This window comes from Ursus maritimus, unplaced genomic scaffold (assembly GCF_017311325.1).
Source record: "Ursus maritimus isolate PB19 unplaced genomic scaffold, ASM1731132v1 scaffold_5, whole genome shotgun sequence".
NCBI lineage: Eukaryota > Metazoa > Chordata > Mammalia > Carnivora > Ursidae > Ursus > Ursus maritimus.
In genome coordinates this window covers 74929741-74938125 of record NW_024426663.1, presented here as the reverse complement: position 1 = coordinate 74938125, position 8385 = coordinate 74929741, and the positions used below count along the sequence as shown (strand labels likewise).

Below are 8385 nucleotides of genomic sequence, written 5' to 3'. Positions count from 1 at the left end.
ACCCCGGTGTTTATCGCAGCATCATTTGCAATAACCAAGATACGGAAGCAGCCTGAGTGTCCATCGAGAGAAGAATGGATAGAGAAGAGGTGGTGTGTATACACAAAAAGAATGAAATGTTGCCATTTGCAACAACATAGATGGATCCAGGGAGTATAATGCTGAAAATAAGTCAGAGAAAGACACCATATGATTTCACTCACATTGGAATTTAAGAAACAAAATGAATGAACAAAGCAAAAAAGAGACAAGAAGCAGACTCTTAACTCTAGAGAACAAACTGGTGGTTACCAGAGGGGAGGGGGTGAGGGGGGTGGGGAAAACAGGTGCAGGGGATTAAAAGTACACTTACCATGAAGAGCATTGAGCCATGCATAGAATTGTCAAATCACTGTATTGTACACCTGAAACTGTGTAACATTGTTAATTAACAATGTGAATTTATTCGTAATGCTAATTACACTGGAATTTAAAAAATAAATTAAGAAACTATATAGCCAAAATAAGCAAGTAAATAAAAGCGCTTTACAGATGATACCGAGCAGCTTTCAGAAACCACAGTTCCTCTCCTTCCCAGAGCTCTAGGAGGAAGTGAAGGCTGGAGCTTGTTTGCGTTGGTAAGTCATTCGTTAGCTGGCTCAGGGGCTGATATCCAAGTTCACTGTTCCAATGAGGGCCAGTTGGCTTGGTTCCATTTCACGGCCCTACACAGTGCAGCGTACTTAGCCCTGGTTAACTGCCCTCTGAACATAATTCCAAGTTTAAATCATGTGGGAGGGGACATGCGGAAGTCTAACCCAGCCATGCTCTGGAGAAACCCTAACCCTCTAAGCTTTCCCCACCCACCAGCAGGTGCACAGGTGGGTTGTAAGTAGAACCCTTTTTCTTTTCTTTTTTTAAAGAGAGCAGCTTCCTGAATCTTTTCCAGAAATCTGAATTTTTTTTTTCAGCTAGTTTATTTAGAAGCCTTCTGAGCCTTAGGGTTTGAACTCTAGGATGACTGCCAGATTACTTTCACTCCGATCTTCATATAATAATAAAAATAATAGTATTGATATGATAATAATATATATTGAGTGCTCACTATGGGTCATGCACTGTTTTGAGTAGTTACTAATGAGGAGAACAAAGGCCAAAGAAATGCAGATAAAATTAAGTTTCCTCACAACTTGCAGCCCGTGGACAAATACTTGAGACAGGCAGAATAGGACATTCTTCAAGGAGTTCAAAACTGCCTTCTTGCTAATGCTCTGCTAGAGGCAAAAAGCCACTTTAGCTCAACAACAGCCAGACCTCCAGGCTCCTGCAGAAGTTTTCTTTAATGTATGAAAATCCCTTTGGAAACTTCCTTTATCTCTACCCATCCCCCCAATTTAAAAGTGTATCATCAATCGTTCCTTACAAACCCAGCGTAGCTCCTTTTACCCATGGGTCCTGTCGCCGTGCTTTAATAAAGCCACGTTTTTGCACCAAAAGTGTCTCGAGAATTCTTTCCTGACCCTCTGCTGCTGGCCCCCACATGCCATCAATTATGTCATCCACTTGGGTCTCCGCAGAACTGGACGACCGTGTACTGTTACGTCCGCCCTCGGAGACGGGCACCCGGAGACACACTAACAGAATGTCACCGGGGGAGGTGGCAGCAGAGCCAGGAGAAAGCCCGGGCTCTTTGTCACCATGCAGGACCCGTCATATTTATAACCTCTCCACCTTCCTCCTTCCTTTTCAAGGCCTCAGCCCACCCCCCCCACCCCCCCCCGGGGAAGAGGGGATGGCTCTCGGATCAGGCACTTCTGATGGTGGCCACATTTTCATCACTTGTGGCTCTGCATTCCAGTCTCTCATTGCTCACAAAGGACTGTAACGTCCCTCGGGCAGTGTCTCCTACCAGGCCCGCAACTACAAGAACAAGTCTGTTCTCTATGCCAGAGGCTTGTTACCTTTGCTTGGTCCTTTGGCTAAGCTCCCTGTCCAAAGCCCACGAGGGCCTCTGGTCTGTGGCTCTGAGCCCACCCTGCTCCACAAGAAATTGTTTTCTGAGGAGCCACTCCTGCTAGGGATATCCCAACTGGCTGAGAATAACTCCCTGGAATACTTACTAGAAGAAAACCTCATTGCCTTGGTCCTCACAGGCACTCTCCATGCAATAACAGCTTTTTGTGGGGGTGGGGCAGGTGGGCGTAAAGATGGGGGGAGGGGGTGGGGACTGACAGGATTTTTAAAAAGGAGAAAGGTACAAAAAATGCATTTTCCTTCTGTGATCTGCCTGCCCAAACCCCAAATCCATCTAATATGGAGAAAAACATTAGACACAGGCCAACTGAGGGGCATTCTACAAAATACCTGACCGGTGTTCCTCGAAACTGTCGAAGTCGTCAAGAACTAGGAACATCTGGGGTCTGGAAACTGTCCCAACAAGAGGAGAGATGATAACTAAATGGAATACATTATCCTGCGTGGGATCCTGGAACAGAAAAAAGGACACCACGTAAAACCTAAGGAGATCGGAATATAGGTAATAATAATGCACTGATAGCAGTTAATTAATTGTAGCTAGTGTATCACGCTAATGCCAGATGTTAATAACAGGGAAACTGGGGTGCCTGGCTGGCTCTGTCAGTAAAGCGTCGCATGGTGGGTGTAGAGATTACTTAAAAACAAAATCTTTTTTTTTTTTTTTAAGATTTTATTTATTTATTTGACAGAGAGAGAGACAGCCAGCGAGAGAGGGAACACAAGCAGGGGGAGTGGGAGAGGAAGAAGCAGGCTCATAGCGGAGGAGCCTGATGTGGGGCTCGATCCCAGAACGCCGGAATCACGCCCTGAGCTGAAGGCAGACGCTTAACCGCTGTGCCACCCAGGCGCCCCTTAAAAACAAAATCTTAAAAAAAAAAATAGGGGAAACTGGGTGCGGGGTATTTGGGAACTCGGTATTATCTTTGCCATTTTTGTATAAATCTAAAACTTCTAAAATAAAAAAGTTTACTGAAGAAAAACAAGACGAAAGTCCTGTTCTCTCTGAGATTTGCCTGGGCTGGCTGACGTGCTGTCCTTAGTATAAAAACCCTGAACCAAACACCCTCTCAACTCTGAAGAGCTTTGGGCACTTTCCAGACAAGGACACACTGGTTTTTATTGTCTCTGCTGATCCAGGTGGCACATTTTATGATTCTCATTGTTGCACAGTAATGAGATCTGACACGGGGACGGGCGTGCTAAAAGTTGCCAGGACCAGGGCATAGCTGGGTGGGGAGCCCTATCTGTTTACCTTTCCCAGGACCCACTGCAGGCCGTGCAGGGAAACTGGGCGGAATTCAGTTCTGTTCAATTCAACAAAAATGAACTAGCCCCTCTTAGGTATTGGAAGCACCAGAAATCTGAAACCAAGCAAGATTCAGTTGTCTGCTCAAGGGCTCTGTGCTAGAGTTGGGTAGCAAAATAATAGTATTAATAGGTCATTTCAGGGGCACCTGGGTGGCTCAGTCGGTTAAGCGTCTGCCTTCGGCTCACGTCATGATCTCAGGGTCCTGGGATCGAGTCCTGCATCAGGCTCCCTGCTCAGCTGCTTCCCCAGCTCATGTTCTCTGTCAAATAGGTAATTTCAGTACAAGAGGGGAAGTGCCTTGGCCAACGTGTGAAGAGCCTGGAGGGAGCTTACCCCTGTGTCTCTGAGGTGCGAAGGGAAAAGGGAGATTTTTGCAGGAGTTCCTGTCTGTGAAATATATTGTGCTCCTAGGATAGAGGGACAGCCGGGGATTTTCTGTATAGGCTTTTAGAGACAGATTAGCTAGACGGGACAAGGGAGATGAGTGCTATTTTCTTCTACCCTGTGATATAGTAAAGCAGAGCCCTTTCTCCTTCAGGTTGTGAACCAGATCTGGGAGACGCTTCCTGGGCCCCCCGGCTCTCTGGGGGGGGGGGGTTAAAGGACCCACCTTTACTCGTTTACTCCTTAGGCCTCTCAGCCTCGGTCAAAGCTCTTTACAAGCCCACTTTGCACATGTGATTCTTTTTTTTCTTTCTTTTTAATAGTGAGTCTCTGCATTAAAAGAAGCAGTTTCCTAAACTGCGGGTTCTCCACCAGTCTTCTGTGCTAAGTTTTATTCTACACGTTTTGAAATTACTTCCTCCCTTTCCATGTCTTCTGAGGGCTGGTGGGCAGCCCCCTATTGGGTCCTCTTCTCTCTCTGCTTGGAGTCCTCACTGCCATCACCCCATCCCCTTCTCATGTCCCAGAGTTCTCCCTCTCAAAGATGGATGCTCACATCATCTCCCAACAGAGTCAACGTCCTTCCCCTTCCTACCCGCTTTCCTAAACTCGGAAGAGGAAAGAAACTCTATCTGCTTGGCTTTATGCAGCACACGGTGTGGACACTCACGCTATAATTCTTTGGTAAATTACACCACTAATTGTCCAGCCATGGAGGGGGGGATTGGTCTTTTGTGACCTCTTCCTTTCATGGATCTCCCCAACATGGTGGAATGGCCCCAGTACCCAGATGAAGACTTAGAAAGTGGTGTGTGTTTGGGACGCCTGGGCGGCTCAGTCGGTTAAGCGTCTGCCTTCGGCTCAGGTCATGATCTCAGGGTCCTGGGATCGAGCCCCACAACGGGGTCCCTGCTGCTCCCCCTGCTTGTGCTGTGTCAAATAAATAAATAAAACCTTAAAAAAAAAAAAAAGTGGTGTGTGGAGAAGGCCGGCTGAGGATGTGTGTGGAGATAAGTTTACAATTACTGAGGAAGGAAAAGGACATAGTAGGAGAATGTGATATTTTTGTTTTTTGTTTTTTTCGAGAATGTGATTTTTTAAAGCAGATACAGATCAGCTAGCATAAGGATTTCTTAGTATCTTCAAGGAAAGATAAACCGTGATCAATACTTAGGCTTACAGTTCTAAAAAAAAAAAAAAAAAAAAAAAAAAAAAAAACACCGAACAGTGATTGAGTAGATAGGGGTCATATCAGAAGTTGTTTTTCTTCTATAACTTCCTTAGATGTGATTTAACTTCTCCTTGCAATACCTTTATTACAGTTAAAATATATTCAGTCTTGAAAAGATAGGCCATAATTTTACATCTGGCCTGAGGGATAAGAAATGGGTTTACATGGTATTTTGCATTTTATGAAACTGGCTGCAAATCAGAGGAATACAAACAGAACTATTTTTAACGGATTTATACGTATCATACATGACGCTATTGCTTTTAGAGGAAATGGTTTTCTGGAAGAAAATGGCCAGCAAGAGTCCCTGACTGATGGATCCAATAAGCATGACTTTCGTCCCTACGACGTGCTGTGTTACCTCCTAGAAATTCGGAGATGAGTAAATCCGAGCTGCTGACACCAAGAGCTCGCAGTCTGCTTGAGAGAAGAGACGGTAAACAGATAATTATTGTCCAATAGGATGTGGTCTCTAACAGTCACACAGTCAGACCATGGGAGCACCAGGTGGAAAGAAGACTATAAGGGGCCAGGGTCCTGCTCTGCCTAATTCAGCTGGGGCTGGTGACCCCTGACTCATAAATTGACAGCTGAAGCATAAGCAAGAGGTAAGCAAGAGGGCAGGTAAAGCGCGTTCTGGGCAGAGAATCAGCCGTGCGAAGAATAGAGGGCAGAGTGCATTCAGGGGCTAGAGACACTTCACTGTGACTGGGCTGGGGAGGAAGAATGACCAAAGATGCTGCCGGGAAGTTCGGCGGGGCCTAGCTCTCCTCATATAGGGCCTGATAGAGTGCGCGAAGGAGGTGGACGTTAGACATGACCTGGTAGACCAACACTTCTCAAACCTCAGCACCCACAAGGCACCCTTGGGGAGCTCCTTTAAAATGACACTCAAAAAAAATCAATACAATTAAACAAAATAAAACAACACTCGGTGGGGCCGCCTGGGTGGCTCAGTCGGTTGGGCCGCCGACTTTTGATTTTGATTCAGGTCATGACCTCGGGGTCCTGGGATCGAGCCCCACATCGCGCCCTGCATTGGGCTCTGTGCTCAGTGGGGAACGGGCCTCAGGATTCTCTCTGTCCCTCTGCCTCTCTCCCTGCTTGCTTGCTCCCTCTCTAAAATGGATAAATTTTCAAAAAATAAAAAATAAAGATAAATAAAACGACACTGGATGGGTTCTGAGTGTCCTGTTTCTAAGGAGCCCCAGGGGCTGTGCGGCTGCAGCCAAGTGATCTATAAGCCTCGCTGACGGAGCACGTGATTACAGATTCCAGCACCGGGAATGGACTTCTTGTGTGTGCTAAGTTCTGATACCTTCTGCCCTTTGGGAGGAGGGGTGCGCACTGGGGCCTGGGCCAGCAGAGCCTCCAGGCTGGTGGGCTGTGTCCACAAGCTGCATCCTGGGTGTACGGCAGGTGCACCACAAGCAATATTTTCCGTGCATTCTGTGATGGGAAGCAAAGGGGGAAGCCGTGCCGGCTCGAGCAAGCAGGTGTATGCGGTCAGAGCCACAGCCTGACTTTCTGCTAAGAACCCACAGTGTGGCAACAGCTCCTGCTGCCCAAAGCAGCTGACAGGGGCTGTCGGCACGCGTGGCCCACGGCCTTCTCTCCTTAAGCATTCAGCGTTTGGAGACTGAAATCTCAACTCCTAATCATCTCTGCCGGTGGGGCTGAGTTCATCCCAGCCTGTGGTGGTTTCTGTCGCAGCCTCTGTGTCCGTCTCAAAGTGGCAAGACCCTGCTGTGTGGTGGCAGCCAAGGAATGATGGACTGAAAACACAGAATTCCATTCTGGGACCTTCCAGTTCTCAGTGTATCATTATTATATTTATGGCTTTATACGTTATGTTAAGCCATTTCTTTCTTTTTTTTTTTTTAAGATTTTATTTATTTGAGAAAGAGAGAGAGAGAGCGAGCACACAAGCGGGGCAGAGGGGCAGAGGGAGAAGCAGACTCCCCTCGGAGCAGCGAGCCCGATGCGGGACTCGATCCCAGGACTTCGAGATCATGACTTGAGCCGAAGGCAGACGCTTAACCAACTGAGCCACCCACGTACCCTTAAGTCATTTCTTTGTCCATCCTCAAAACGGAAGCAAGATGATTAGGTTGGCCATTTCTCCTAATGACATTAATAGACATCCATCAACATAGCAAAATGCCAGCCTGTGTCAAATGAACACCAATCTGAATTTCTGCTGAATCCACCGGTCTTTCGGTCACTGTTTTAAGAAAGTGTGTGAGAATAAACATATTCACACATAGCTGGTTATATCTGCAGGTCCGTTTCTAGAAAAGAAATGGGAGGGAGTTCTTTTTTGTTTTGTTTTGTTTTTTAAAGATTCTATGTATTTATTTGAAAGAGCGAGAGAGCAGGGGGAGAGGGACAGAGAAAATCCCAACCAGGCTCTGTGCTGAGTGTGGTGACTGACCTCGGGCTCGATCTCACGACCCTGAGATCATAACCTGAGCCGAAATCAATAGCTGAACACTTATCCAACTGAGCCACCCAGGGACCTCCCCCACTTTTTAAAAAAAAGATTTTCTTTTTAAGTCATCTTTACACCCAGCGTGGGGGCTCGAACTCACAACCCTGAGATCAAGGGTCGCTCGCTCCACCCACTGAGCCAGCCGGAGGCCTTCTTGTCAACAGTGACTTTTGTCGTGCTTACAGCTTTTCTGATATGATTGCTTACCTTTTGTAAAAATCACAGAGAAGCCAGCGCCGCGCTGCTGTGCGGAAAGCACGAGGACATCTGCAGCAGCCCCTGGTTGTGCTGGTTTGGGTCAAACACTCGCTTTCCTCCTGGTGCATCTCGGCTCGAGGTTCTTCCTGTTCTGTGGGTTTCAGGGGAAAGATGAAAGTCCTTACGTCTCCTGTGTTTGAACCCACGCTGCTGCATTATCCGGAGTCTGTTCGAGGAAATAAACCTTTGAAATTACAAATTCCCCGTAAGTCAGAATTGTTTTTAGTTCTGTCCCCAGCTGACAATTTCTGCCCTCTCTTCAGACAGCGGTGAAACATAAGCGAAACGAGATACAATATTACAAAATAAAAAGGAACTGGAGGGAGAACATTTGGGTTTAAGGCAAGCAAGCATCTTCCTTGCTGCCCTCCCCGCCACCCTCTCTCCGCCCCCAAATACACTGTCGCAGAACTGTGGGGAGAAGCACAGCCCAGAGATAAGCCATCTTTGCTCTTAGCATTTAATGGATAACCTGCTTTATGTTATTATATATTTATAAGCAGGCAAAAGGCATTATTGCGTCTCATAAACACGACAAACATTCAATGGCTATAACCCACTTTGTAATTCTCTAGGACTTAAATACGAGCTCATTTTAATAAACTGGAATGAGCTTCATGAACTCCTCTAGACTCTCCAGTAACGTGAGTCTGTTCCTGTTGTAGAAACAGGTGCTGAAGGGGCGCCTGGGTGGCA

At 46.7% G+C, this 8385-nt stretch overlaps 1 long non-coding RNA gene across 1 annotated transcript; it reads right to left on the bottom strand.

The window, feature by feature from the left end:
• Positions 1 to 411: 411 nt before the first annotated feature.
• On the bottom strand, positions 412 to 8385 carry LOC103679961. The gene is made up of 3 exons (XR_573025.2): positions 7639 to 8385; positions 2344 to 2464; positions 412 to 704 (listed from the first exon to the last, which is right to left on the bottom strand). It is a non-coding gene; the product is annotated as an uncharacterized LOC103679961 (long non-coding RNA).